The sequence below is a fragment of the Triticum aestivum genome, chromosome 4A (assembly GCF_018294505.1).
Source record: "Triticum aestivum cultivar Chinese Spring chromosome 4A, IWGSC CS RefSeq v2.1, whole genome shotgun sequence".
Lineage (NCBI taxonomy): Eukaryota > Viridiplantae > Streptophyta > Magnoliopsida > Poales > Poaceae > Triticum > Triticum aestivum.
The window spans coordinates 634,542,408-634,557,069 of NC_057803.1; the positions used below are offsets into that span (position 1 = coordinate 634,542,408).

General features: G+C 47.0%; 1 long non-coding RNA gene across 1 annotated transcript; it reads left to right on the forward strand.

Moving 5' to 3' along the window:
- The first annotated feature begins 3,132 nt into the window (after window positions 1-3,132).
- LOC123082789 (uncharacterized) lies at window positions 3,133-6,038 on the forward strand. Its single transcript, XR_006439117.1, has 4 exons — window positions 3,133-3,737; window positions 3,927-3,983; window positions 4,460-4,521; window positions 5,833-6,038. It is a non-coding gene; the product is annotated as an uncharacterized lncRNA (long non-coding RNA).
- The last annotated feature ends 8,624 nt before the right edge of the window (window positions 6,039-14,662 follow it).

Below are 14,662 nucleotides of genomic sequence, written 5' to 3' on the forward strand. Positions count from 1 at the left end.
GCCAAAGATGTCAGGGAAACTGATCCACCAACACCTATGGGGACAGGGCCCCTTTCGGTTCGGAGGGGGGCGGAGGCTGCACAAAGAGCGGATCGAGGAAGTACACGCGAGCAGTTTTACCCAGCTTCGGGCCGCACGGATGCGTAAAACCCTACTGCTGCTTGTTTGTGTGTATTGAATCCTTGCTTAGGAGCGATGGACGCTATCAGACCGAGCGTGGGAGTGTTTCTGGTGTTTCGAATGAGCCGAACCCCTTCTACGTTGCGCTTGGGCCTCCTTTTATACTTTCAAGGGGTCACCGACAGGTGTCAACGTAGACTAGAAGGGTAAAAATGGAAAAGGATGCGGTAGGTGCAGCTACCGCTACCGTGGATACAGTGCACCCTACCTAACTCTAACGGCAGGGGACAAGGTCATTGAATGCCCGTCTGATTTGCCTAAACAGTGCAAAAAGTGACCATTAGGAGCGCCACCGTTCGCCACGATGGCCTCCTCTTCATCTCCGCTTGCCACCGCGTACCCCTGGCTGCACAGGTTCCCGCCACGCGCCCCTGAGAAAGCCTCATGGCGACACGCGGGCGGGTGCGCTGGAGCGCGGGTATGAGGTGGCAGCTGGCCCCCGGCAAGTACCTTGCCGAGGTTGTCGTCTTGTCGCGTCCGGAAGCTTGTCGCTCGCCGGATCTTGCCGGGACGTGTGGTGCGTCACGGTAAGTTTCTTGTGGCGCCTTGGTTGGCCTTCCCGGCAAGCTCCTCTTGCCGGGGTCTTGTCTCTTCATCTTAAATACTTTGTTCTTGAATGGCTCAAAGGGAAACTTGGAGGGTCTTTGGCGGTCGCCCGACAAGCCTTTGCCGCGGGGTGCTGCAACTGCCTGTGCAAGTTCGGGATACTAAGGTACCCCTACTTTAGTACACCGACAGGCGGCCTTCCTTTTCTTCTCTCCCCCCGCTGAAGGGGGAGAGGTCTCTTCTTCCTCCTCCTCGTCTTCATGGGAGGAGTGCGTCTTGGAGTCGTCGGATGATGAACCCGATACCCCCAGGTGCCGGGCACTCTTCCGAGTCCCCGTGGCCTTCTTCTTGGCCTTCTTCTCCGGCACCACATAGGGTGCCGGAACCAGCAGCTTCGCCAAGCAAGCGTCCGCTGGGCCTTCGGGCAAAGGAGCCAGACAGTTGATCTGTCCGAACGTCTCCTGTCAATCTTGTCAATGGTAAGGGAGCTTAAGATCCCGCATGGAGTCAAACTATGAAAAACTAATACCCTGTAAAAGGTAAATACAACTTACCGCACGAGCGCGACGCTGTGGGCTGAATCCGTGATCATCGGTAGCGGATGCGGGGGCCTCGGCGCCCTTGAAAAGAACCATCCAGGCATCTTCGTACGTTGTGTCGAAGAGCCTGCTTAGAGTTAGGTGCTGCGCCGGGTCGAACTCCCACATGTTGAAAGCCCGTTGTTGACACAAGAGGATCCGGCGGATGAGCATAACCTGGACTACGTTGACAAGTTTGAGCTTCTTGTCCACCATGGTTTGGACGCATGTTTGGAGTACGGTCAGCTCTCCTTCTTTACCCCATGACAGGTCCGTCTCTTTCCAGGAGGTGAGCCGCGTAGGGGTCCGGAACGGAACTCGGGGGCTGCGACCCATTCAGGGCTGCGCGGCTCGGTGATGTAAAACCACCCCGATTGCCACCCCTTTAGGGACTCCATGAAGGAGCTCTCGGGCCATAGGACGTTGGGCATCTTGCCCACCATGGCGCCTCTGCACTCCGCCTGAGTGCCGTGCACCACCTTCGGCTTGACATTGAAAGTCTTGAGCCATAGGCTGAAATGGGGGCGGATGCAGAAGAAAGCCTCGCAGACGACGATAAACACCGAGATATTGAGGACAAAGTTCATGGCCAGATCGTGGAAATCCAGGCCATAGTAGAACATGAGCCCCCGGACAAATGGGTGGAGAGGGAAACCCAGTCCGCGGAGGAAATGGGGGAGGAACACCACCCTCTCATGGGGCCTAGGGTTGGGGATGAGCTGCCCCTCTTCGGGAAGCCGGTGCGCAATGTCGTTAGACAAGTATCCGGCCTTCCTTAGTCTTTTGATGTGTCCCTCCATGACGGAGGAGACCATGCACTTGCCTCCTGCTCCGGACATGGCTGGAGAAGGTTGAGGTGGGGTGTGCGGACTTGGGCGCTGGAGCTCGAGTGCGCGGAAATGGATAGGCAAAGGAGGAAGAAGGCATGGATGAAAAGGTGGATCCTTATCCCCTTATATGGGCAGACGCGACTATGCGCCCCCACCAGGCTGGTAAAACTCGCTTATCTCCCAAGCGCCATAGTCAATGGCGCGGTTGGGTTACCCACACCCATATTCATGAGAATCCCGGAATAAGGGGACACGGTCTCTGCTTTAACAAGACGTGCCAAGGAAACCGCCTTGCTATATAAATGCGCTAAGGTGGGACGATAAAATGATTCGAATAAAGACTTGGCCGTGGTGTGATGTCACGCTATGGAATACGTCAGGAGATTAGATTTGTGTAAATATTATTCTCTCTATGGCAATATGTGGAAACTTATTTTGCAGAGGCGGACACTACCTTTGTGTTCAAAATCTTCTATGAAGTACTTGGAGGAGGAACCCACCTTGCAATGCCGAAGACAATCTGCGCGCCGGACTCGTCGTCATTGAAGCCTCGTTCAGGGGCTACTGAGGGAGTCCTGGATTAGGGGGTGTCCAGATGGCCGGACTATACCTTCGGCCAGACTCCTGGACTATGAAGATACGAGATTGAAGACTTCATCCCATGTCCGGAAGGGACTTTCCTTGGCATGGAAGGCAAGCATTGGCGATACGGATATGTAGATCTCCTACCATTCGAACCGACTCTGTGTAACCCTAGCCCTCTCCGATGTCTATATAAACCGGAGAGTTTTAGTCCGTAGGACGAACAACAATCATACCATACACTACAAGAAACCTGTTAATCCATGACGGATTTGCCATGACATTTTTTAAAATCATCATGGACGGCCTGGTACAGCTCTGCAGGCCCGCCTAAGCCCGCTAAAGCCCGCCTAACTGTTCATCGTATAAAAGGGCTAACCCTAACACCATCGCCACCTCACTTCTCCGTCTCTCCCTCCTCCGCACTGCCTCCTCCTAAATCCCCATCGCCGCCACCCACCACCTTTTCTCCTCCCTTATCCCACAGCTCCTCGTCGGTCATCCCCCTCCCCTCCTCTCACCTTGCCTCACAGCTTCGGCAGCTGTCAGATCTGCCGAACCCCACCCATCCATCTCTCTCTCCCTCTCTCATGCGGCCCCTCATGCCGTGACCAACGCCCGCCGATTCCGATGACATCCGCTATCGCTCATCACGCCGACGAGCTGGAATCCGACCCCTCCGTCCTCCAGTCCGGGCCGATACGCTGCTCCCAGTCTCCCGCATTCGTGCACGACCCCTAGCCCGTGGCTAGGGTTTCTTTGGCGGCGACGCATCCATTGCTGGCGCTTCTCCGACGGCTGCTCTCCGTCGCAACCCGCGCCCCCTCGCTCCCTCTCCACCTCCTGGATGACGCCCCCTAGCTCGGTGCATTGGCGCATTTTGGGATGGACGGCGGCGACCCCAACCTCCCCTGCCACGTCTCCGCCACTGCCGTGCATCCTGTGGCAACCCCCTCGGCCGCGCGACAGCGGTGGCCGATCTGCACTGCGACCACTGGATAGCCTACGAACCTGTGCACTTGTACCTCTCCCTTCCTCCCCTATGCCATCCTCTTCTTATTCTATTTTATCTCTTGTTGCTGAATTGTTCGTGCTATACTCAGATATATGGATGTAGTATAGGAGTTATCCTTAGTATTGAACTGTTGATTTGTTCAATTTCAACACCTGTCAAGCATTTTAGTCATCTAATAAACTGAACTATGTGCAGCTGAAATCAGGGGAAAATAATGGGTGAAAGTAATGAACTGGACCAATTTTCATACTGGTAAGTTCAGATATTTGTGGCACCTATTTACTCTTTTGACAAGTTATAAGTTGTGACCACACCATACACACTGGAGAGCCATGGCCAGTCTTTACTTTGTAGTTTGTTGTGCTTATTCTTCTTGCTCAGTTCTGTACACATGTTGGACTTGTTCAAACCGAATCCCTGGGAATCCAGGCCCCTGCATTTTGTTTAAAACTGTTTAAATGAACTTTCCACTATGTTACACGAACACCACGATGTTGTGTATCTAAAAGGCTATCTCCCCTTCATGTGTCGTGGAGGAAGCCGTGTGCTAGCTTTTTTTGTCTCTTTTGAACATTGAATGACTATAGGAGAATTTCGTACAGTCATTTATTTTAGAAAGTCATACAAAAATTACTAGATTTTTGTCTTCACCTGCTTTACATCAATGTGTTTATTTGTGTCGCGTAAATCTGTTCCTTGACCGTCCATATTTCTGGATATTTTGGCAGCTAGTAGAATATCTTCAAGTTGCAGAAAGGGCAGCAAACTTTATAAAGGAAAAACCTCTCCGGTGAGCACTGCTACATCTGCCTCTCTCCCCTGCTTGGTTTGATTTAAATGACAGTGGCAATAGCTGTAGTGTTAGTTGACTGTTGTTGGTAATGAAGACTCTCAAGTGGCAATAATTCTTTTATGCTACATGGTGTGCGTGTTCCTTTCTACTTGTATTGTTAGCCGATTCTCATAATCACCAAGTATGTATCTCCATCTTTTATCTTCAACAGTCATCATTGTCAAAAGATTGATCTTTAAACTGGAAAAGTATGATAAATTATTTTGTTATCATACTTATCTTAGCAAGTCTCATGTTCGCGACATCTTCGACCTCTGTTAGCCATTCTGTACTGAACTTCACGCACTGTTGCCAAACACTTTGTCATTTCTCAGGTTTTAGTTCTGTAGCTGATGGACGGGATATTTTTTAGTGAATGTAACATTTCTGGCTGATAGGTTGCTATATTAACCTCAAATTTTGTTATCTAAATCTTTGCATAACAATTTCTATGTTGAATACAATGAATCTATTTGCTTATCTGTTTTGATTCGACCATCTCCTGGTGTTCATGTGTTTTGATTCGGTGTGTACCTTAATAACCATTAAGTAATTACATGAGCCATGTAATAAATTAAATTTGTAGTTCTCCACATCATGGATATTGTTTGTTAGTGATACCATTGTTATTTATGTATGTACTCAAGAATGCAAAATCGCATCTGCTGTGCATTGTTGTATCTTTCCAGAACCAAAAGAGAAAAGGAGAATTGTATCGCTTCTTACTGTCTAATAAAAGGGAATGTATCACTGTTTCAACCACTTCCAGAAGGTTTCTTTATATGCCAGGAAAAGGGAATTACACTTTATGTATTACTGGATGTCGTTTTAAGTTCTACAGTAGCATTTTTTCTTCCTGTATTGTGGAAACAGTGTTCCTTGTCTGACATATTTCTTTATTGATGCAAAGTGTATATATTAATGCATTATTATTATGTATGTTCTGATTTCCTAAACGTTGTCCAAAGTTCTTGTTGTGTGCTATTTTAAGTACTCATGCTATACTTGGGGATTATTTCCTTTCTCTACCATTTATGATCCGCTTCCTCAATTCCAAATTAGCTGAATTTGACCAAGTTTATAGGAACATCTATACCATAGAATTAGTTTCATTAGATTCATCGTAATTTTTTTTGTAACATAGTGTCCACTTGGCTGTTCTTGATATTGTACTAATAAAAATGATGGTTCAAATGATAATAACTACTATTGTTGTTGTTGTTGTAATTAACTTGCCATTCTGTAACAGAAGCATATTGTTTGTTACAGGTTTCCTTTGGTGAGAGCCGCAAAGGAAGTTTGAGCTGTAGTGGTGAAGTTGATGATTAAGAGGGTCTGTACAACATTGTATATTTGTTGATAATCTGTTGTAATTGTTATTGGGAGCATGTGAGATAATGTTGGATGTGTTCTTGTGCACATTTTAAAAAGCATTTCCTCAGTGAAACAATTGAATAGAAATATGTGAATTGGGCCAAAATATCGTCTATTCAATGGAAATTAATTGTGTTCCGAAAGCTTGTTTGATTGTGTCATGTGTCATGCCATAGCTGTTTGGATGAATATAATGGGCTGGGTTAAAATAAATGGGCTAAACCGCCACAAATAATTGGGCCAAAGCCTAATTGAGATGCCACGTAAAATCCATGCTGGTGCTATGTAGATGCCACGTCAGCTCCATATTGGTACAATGTCATGTCAATCCATGACGGACTAGTCTGTCACAGAGGACCGGGCCTGGGCAAGCTTGCGACAGATCGGTGATGGCCAGGAGCCGTCATGGTGGTACAGTTGTCAAATTATGACGCGATATACATGACGGATTCTAAATCCATCACGGCCCTCCCTCCATGATGGTTTTGCATTGGTCCATGACAGATCTAATCCGTCATGCATTAACAAGATTCTTGTAGTGATAGGCTAGCTTCTAGGGTTTAGCCTCTCTGATCTCGTGGTAGATCTACTCTTGTACTACCCATATCATCAACATTAATCAAGCAGGACGTAGGGTTTTACCTCCATCAAGAGGGCCCAAACCTGGGTAAAACATCGTGTCCCTTGCCTCCTGTCCAAAGCCCTTGACACCGACAGAGAGGTTGGGGAAGACTCCGTACAGCAGCAGCATGACGGCGTGGTGGTGGTAGAGGAGCGTGGCACTCCAGCAGGGCTTTGCCAAGCACCGCGAGAGAAGAGGATGGAGAGGAGTAGGGCTGCGCCAGGAGAAGGGGTGCGGTTGCCCTCCCACCCCCCCCACTATTTATAGGGTAAAGGGGAGAGGGGTCGGCCCCTTAGATCCATCTAGAGGGGGTGGCGGCCCCTCGGGGGGCAGCGACCCCCTTAGGGTTTCCAACTAGGGGGGGGGGGCAGCGGCCCCCTAGGGTTTCCAACCCTAGGCGCCTTGGGCCCTTGGGGGGGCGCACCAGCCCACTAATGGGCTTAGTCCCACCCAACTACATCCCATTAGGTCCTTCGGGGCAGGTGGACCCTCCCGGTGAACCCCGAAACTTTTCCGGTGACTGAAACTGGACTTCCCATATATAAATCTTTACCTCCGGACCATTCCGGAACTCCTCGTGACGTCCGGGATCTCATCCGAGACTCTGAACAACATTCGGTAACCATGTACATCTACTCCCTATAACCCTAACGTCATCGAACGTTAAGTGTGCAGACCCTACGGGTTCAGGAGGCATGCAGACATGATTGAGACATCTCTCTGGCCAATAGCCAACAACAGTATCTCGATACCCATGTTGGCTCCCACATGCTCCATGATGATCTCATTGGATGAACCACGATGTCAAGGATTCAATCAATCCCGTATACAATTCCCTTTGTCTACTGGTATAGCACTTCCCCGAGATTCGATCGTCGGTATACCGATACCTTGTTCAATCTCGTTACAGCAAATCTCTTTACTCATTCCGTAACACATCATCCCGTGATCAACTCCTTGATCACATTGAGCTCATTATGATGATGTCCTACCGAGTGGGCCTAGAGATACCTCTCTGTCATACGGAGTGAGAAATCCCAGTCTCGATTCGTACCAACCCAACAGATACTTTCGGGGATAACTGCAGTGTACCTTTATAGACACCCAGTTACGTTGTGACGTTTGGCACACCCAAAGTACTCATACGGTATCAGGGAGTTGCACAATCTCATGGTCTAAGGAAAAAGATACTTGACATTAGAAAAGATTTAGCAGACGAACTACACGATCTTGTGATATGCTTAGGATTGGGTCATGTCCATCACATCATTCTCCCAATGATGTGATCCCGTTATCAATGACATCCAATGTCCATGGTTATGAAACCGTAACCATCTATTGATCAATGAGCTAGTCAACTAGAGGCTCACTAGGGACATGTTGTGGTCTGTGTATTCACACATGTATTACAATTTCCGGATAACACAATTGTAGCAGGAACAATAGACAATTATCATGAACAAGGAAATATAATAATAACCATTTTATTATTTCCTCTAGGACATATTTCCAACAATCCGCGGGCGCGGCTGTCGATAGATTTAATATACACTCTGCAGAGGTTAGTACACTGTACCCACACTACGGAACCCATGGCTTCGAACTCCCATTCGGGTGGACCAATGGCGTTCCGAAAAAACCGATCTACTGCCATGACACCCTCCCGGCCACTCAGACACACTCCCAACTGGGCTAGTCCTGGGTGGCCCTGTGTCTACCAAAGACACAACAACCACCGTCGTGGCCAAACGTCCCTCACGAGGACCGGATCCATAATAATAACAACAATGGGCACACAAGGTTATGTCTGCTTACCGGGCCAGGGTACCGCACGCCCATAACCTTCCCTAGTTGGAGGCACCGGCGAGAGGCACGACAATAGACCCAGTTAGGACCTTCCGATAAAGGTAAGTGTGGTTGCACTAGTCAGTTCAATATGGTGGCACCATGACTCAGCCAATAGGTGTTCAAGTTCAATTTAATCTGGTTAAACTTTAATGCAAATATGCTGAGCCATGATAAAATAACATGATACAATTACAATGCATGAGCATGATATCAACATAAGCACGGGTGCGACATAACTAGCCACCATATCAACAAGGAATCATATCCAACTAAGCATGGCATACTGACTAGCATGAACATCATAAGTAAATACTTCTCCAAAACATAGCATGACCACTAGCATCAATAATAAATATCATGCAATACATATCAACAATGCCATCATGCAAGCATTTAACCGAGTGGATGCAAAGGAACATGCATAGCAATGATACTCGGGACAGATGTCAGTCATGCACCGAAGACCATTACCAAAATCAACATGTACTACTGGCAAGCATAAGAATATGAGAGGAATACTGGCAACTAGCAGGGCATGATAATCCGGTGCATAACAACATAGCAAGAGAGTAAGCACTAGCCAAGAATCATTACCGAATAATGATAACCATGTTTTAAACAAGCAAACATTTAATAAATACTCAAGTTGAACTCCATGGCTACTACATTACCATCATGCTAGTGGGTATTATGGCTTGCCTGGGGATGACGAATACACCGGGAGAAAGTGCGAGAAGCTTGCGGAAAGAATCACCGAAAAACGTTCTCTCCCGGAGGGGGCTGATTAAGCATAAGGGAAAAATGGTCATTTTCATAATGTTAAAACATAGTGAAAATGATACCAACAGAACAGGCTCGACGAGACGAAGAAGTGGGCGTTGGATTCACCTCAAACGAAGTTGCGAGCAAAAAGTTATAATGGTTTTTCTGCCAGGGACCTATCAGTAATAAAAGCATCACAAACAGGACCACAGCAGGAAAAAGAGAATGTGCCTTTTCTGAAAATACGTTTTCTAGAAGGTGATAACCCACAAGTATAGGGGATCGCAACAGCTCTCGAGGGTAGAGTATTCAACCCAAATTTATTGATTCGACACAAGGGGAGCCAAAGGATATTCTCAAGTATTAGCAGCTGAGTTGTCAATTCAACCACACCTGGAAACTTAGTATCTGCAGCAAAGTGTTTAGTAGCAAAGTAATACGATAGTGGTGGTAGCGGCAACAAAAGTAAAGACATCAAATGTAATGTTTTTGGTATTTTGTAGTGATTGTAACAGTAGCAGCGGGAAAGTAAATAAGCGAGAACTAGTATATGGAAAACTCGTAGGCACCGGATCAGTGATGGATAATTATGCCAGATGCGGTTCATCATGTAACAGTCATAACATAGGGTGACATAGAACTAGCTCCAATTCATCAATGTAATGTAGGCATGTATTCCGTATATAGTCATACGTGCTTATGGAAAACAACTTGCATGACATCTTTTGTCCTACCACTACTAGAGATTAGGTCAATAACGACGAACAATTGAAAACTCTCGGTTGTTATTGGTATTATGATTCAGTCCCCCCACGACAATATAGATCTGGTGATCGTTGTTTTGTTTTGTTTAGAGTGTAAATTGCGTGTCATCATCTGATGATGAAATGGCATAGAAAAAGGAATAAGTACTCCGTACTAACAAAAACGTAAATAATCTACTTATCCTCACAAATCTCTCCCCGCCGCCTCTGTCCCTCTTCCTGCCGTGGTGTCTGCCCCCACCGGGCCATTCAGCCTCCGCCACCTCCTCTTACTCCTCCCCCACTTCTAATCTTGTATATCCCTTCCGACCTCGAGCGCAGCAGCTAATCTCGACCGAGTTGGAGGTGATGTCGGCGAGGTCGAAGTTCCCGTCGGCATCCTCTGTGGTGGGTCTCGTGGGGTGGGCCGCGTGTGCTGCTCATCTCGTTGTCGGCGGCGACAGCCATACCCTGCCATGGCGTCGACCTTCCCCTGCCTGGCATGGTGCTCGCTGGTTTGGATCGTGGCGTTGATGCAGCCGGCTCCTTATCATACATCTCCGCTCAGTGTGCTCCCAGCCTCTGACCATTTTTAGGTGTCGCTCACCCCAACATTGCTACACCACAAGCCTCGCCAGGTCTGCCAAGTGCTTGTGTCCTCAAATACGGATTGAACCTAAGAATTCATCCAGGGGAGCAGCCACCATTTTCGTTTTGGTCTCCAATGCTGGCACTCTGGCACCCACCATGTGAAAAAACTTGAAGTTCAGAGTGAATGCAGAGTATGGTCGTTACCTGTTTCCATATCTTCCTGTAGATTACTTTGTGCTGCTTCAATTGTTTGATTGTTTAGAATTATGAAAACAGATTTAGCAAGTCTATATACTTGATCACCATTTTTTTCCTTGTGTTTTTTTGCGCAATACGTTTTGTTCATCTAAAAAGAGGATGCTAACTACACAATATTTCTAACCATCTCACAAGTATTTCATGTATATAATTTGGTAGAACTTGACATGCTGGGTTCTAGATAGTTAAGTTCAATCAGATGGATCAACAATGCAGAACACTATGAAGTGCAATTTTATTCAACACAATTGATAATATTAAATTTTTGTATTACATCATTAAGCAATTCATCTGAATTAAACGCATCAAGTACATGTTTTTTATCCTTCATGCAGCATTTTTCCCATTTCTTGAACTAAATAAGTTGTAGCTGAAATGGCAACTTTGTCGAGAGGAGCACTGGGAAATGGCAACATGCTTGAACTGAATCAACATGCTCTGTCCAAAAGTTTTCTATGTCACCTTGGTAGAATCATCTGTAATCCAATATTACTAGCGCAACTCTCAAACATATTTGACTCAATTAGGGTAAGTTTGGTTGTAGGCTCCAACATTATAATCTGAATTTCTGTACTATTGTACTTATGACATTCTACTGTTGTGCTTATGACATTCTCTTTTTATGAAAACCTATTTTGGACTTACCATTGTTCATTTCCAAGAATATAAGCCCAGTGTGACTCTACTCATCATTTCATTTCAACTAATAGTAGCTACTTGCCTCTGTTGGAATAGGGAGGAAAGGAAAACAAGCCACCGACTATGGATAAACAATTTTCTAAGACTCACAAGAAGGGTACAACCTTTGTTGATTCTATAGCCTCCACCAAACATGTAAGATTAAATTTAAATGCAATAAATTCTATGATAAGTTGCAAGTATATAATTTGTACTTACAGATTGAAGTTGATGCAAATAACTTACTGTTGGCACTTCAGGGACACTAGTTCAGTTGAATCTTGGTCTTTTGAATGATGAATTCATGTAGAAATGTGACTCTTGTAAGTAGTGTGATCGTGTAGCTGGCTTTGGTGGTCGAATTAGAGCAAGAGATTTGTGGGGACAAGCATTAAGTAAGGTAGAATTGGTTTCCAAACTTAAAGTTTCCAAGCAAGCGAAAAAGTACTCCAAGAAAAAGGTTCAATTGCATGGTGCAAGTAGCGTCTTATGCCTGGTTGATCTTTGATTGGTAGTTCTCATGAAAGCCAACATGATCAAGTAAGTTGTTCCCATCCATTGATTTTATATGCTTTTATACTGTGTGCCAATTTATTCACAAGGACTGTCTTCCATAAACTACTCAACATTTTGTAGGACTGATGATCCACTGTAAGAGATAGAAGCATCAGGAGGCATTGTATTCACAGAAGAAGAATTATATCCATTCAAACAATGACGGTGTCAATCGATTGAAGATTAATAAATATCATTTTTGCTAGTGGTCTCATTTTCCAAATAGATACGAGCAAGTACATTGGTCATATAAGGAGTGTTTTTGACTCAATTTTCTTCAATCATATTTTAATTTAATAATTGTATGTTGGAATTTTGGTATTTCTATTAATAAAAGAGGCTATGATCCTTTCAATTCAGATTATTTTGTATGTATATATCAATGTGGATGTTAATATTCAAATGTTGGATTCCGCATAAAGTGGTCGCATAATGGAAAAGTTATATAAGTGGTTCTGAAGGATATCAAAGTGATGAAGTGAGTGATCGGTAATGATACTTTGGTCACCATGATGACATTATTAGCGATAAAGAATATGGTTGTTAATACTACAATTGTGGTCGTTATTGCCTCAGGATTGACGACGACACACCATCATGTCGTTAAAAGTATAATGACCACATACTTTTAACGACGGGGCCTACTACGACCAGCACATTGTGGTTGTTAATGACCTTTAACGACCACAATACACCTTTTAACGACCACATATATCGTCGTTAAAAACCATTTTCCTAGTAGTGTACCCTCCCGTGGCAGCGGTGTCCTATTGGAAACTAAGGGATATTAAGGCCTCCTTTTAATAGAGAACCGGAACAAAGCATTAGCACATAGTGAATACATGAACTCCTCAAACTATGGTCATCACCGGGAGTGGTCCCGATTATTGTCACTTCGGGGTTGCCGGATCATAACACATAGTAGGTGACTATAGACTTGCAAGATAGGATCAAGAACTCACATATATTCATGAAAACATAATAGGTTCAGATCTGAAATCATGGCACTCGGGCCCTAGTGACAAGCATTAAGCATAGCAAAGTCATAGCAACATCAATCTCAGAACATAATGGATACTAGGGATCAAACCCTAACAAAACTAACTCGATTACATGATAAATCTCATCCAACACATCACCGTCCAGCAAGCCTACGATGGAATTACTCACGCACGACGGTGGGCATCATGAAATTGGTGATGGAGGATGGTTGATGATGACGATGGCGACGAATCCCCCTCCTGGAGCCCCAAACGGACTCCAGATCAGCCCTCCCGAGAGGTTTTAGGGCTTGGCGGCGGCTCCGTATCATAAAACGCGATCATTTCTTCTCTCTGATTTTTTCTCTCCGAAAGCAAATATATAGAGTTGGAGTTGGCGTCGGAGGGCATCCAGGGGGCCCATGAGGTAGGGGGCGCGCCCTAGGGGGGTGCCCCCCACCCTCGTGGACAGGGTGTGGGCCCCCTGGTCTTCAGCTTTGGCGAGGATTTTTTATTATTTTTTTCTAAGATGTTCCGTGGAGTTTCAGGTCATTCCGAGAATATTTGTTTTCTGCACATAGAACAACACCATGGCAATTCTGCTGAAAACAACATCAGTCTGGGCTAGTTCCATTCAAATCATACAAGTTAGAGTCCAAAACAAGGGCAAAAGTGTTTGGAAAAGTAGATACGACGGAGACGTATCAGAAGGGAAAACGCATTTTCGCCCGAGGAAGGATCTGATTACGCTTTTGTTAAGCGAAGACGTACTCCGCAGAGTACGCCTCCACTTAACCACGTCAACAGGCCGGCCGGGTCAGGGCAGAGAGGCCGACACGCGGGGCCCATGGGTTGGGTCAACGTCGTCTTCGCCTCGCCCGCAGTCGCTTGCGGTCCAGAAGGAGGTCGCCGGCGCGGGGGCTCGTCCGGCCGGCTCCGGCCATCCCCCGCCTCGCTCGACCTATGGGAAAGCTCAGCAAGAGTAGCTGCACCCGTCTGCGGAGAGCACGGGCTCCTGGAAGGATCGAGGCGAGAGGGAGCGAGGACATGGCGGACGGTGGCGACGGGCACCGACAGGGCTCGTGGCCAACAGCCACCAGAGGAGGAGGGAGAGGGAGAGGGTGGCTCCGGGGTGTGGATGGGGGCCTCTACAGGTGGAAACAGGAGGGGAGGAGACCGGGGCTGCTCGGATTCGACCGGAGCCCGACTGCAGCCATAGCGGCAGAGAGAGGTGGGGAGGGGCTCTGGAGCTCGAGGGAGAGGCCGGGGAGGTTGCTGGAGATGAGGCAAAGGCGATGGAGTGCTCAGGAGAGGCTCGGGTGGCCTTATATAGGCAGAGGGGCGAGGTGCCGAGCTGTCGTCGCCGTGGACGCGTGGCCAGTCTCGCGGACGTGTGTGCACGCAGATTGGCTCGGAGGCAGGCGACGAGGGAGGCACAGAGGAGAGCTCACAGGGAGGAGGAGGCCAAAGGAGTAGCAGAGGAAGAAGCCGAGCGCCATTAAAGCTCGGTCGGCCAAAGTGCGCCCGTGGGCGCTCGGTGGCGAGCGTCGGGGGGCATCGGTGAGGAAATGGGCGGAGGGGGAGACGGGTCCAGGGGAACGGCGACGACACGGGCCAGCTGCTGGACACGCTCACGCGCGCGAAGGCGACGAGAGGAGGAGGGGGTCCAGCACCAACAGTCAGTGGAC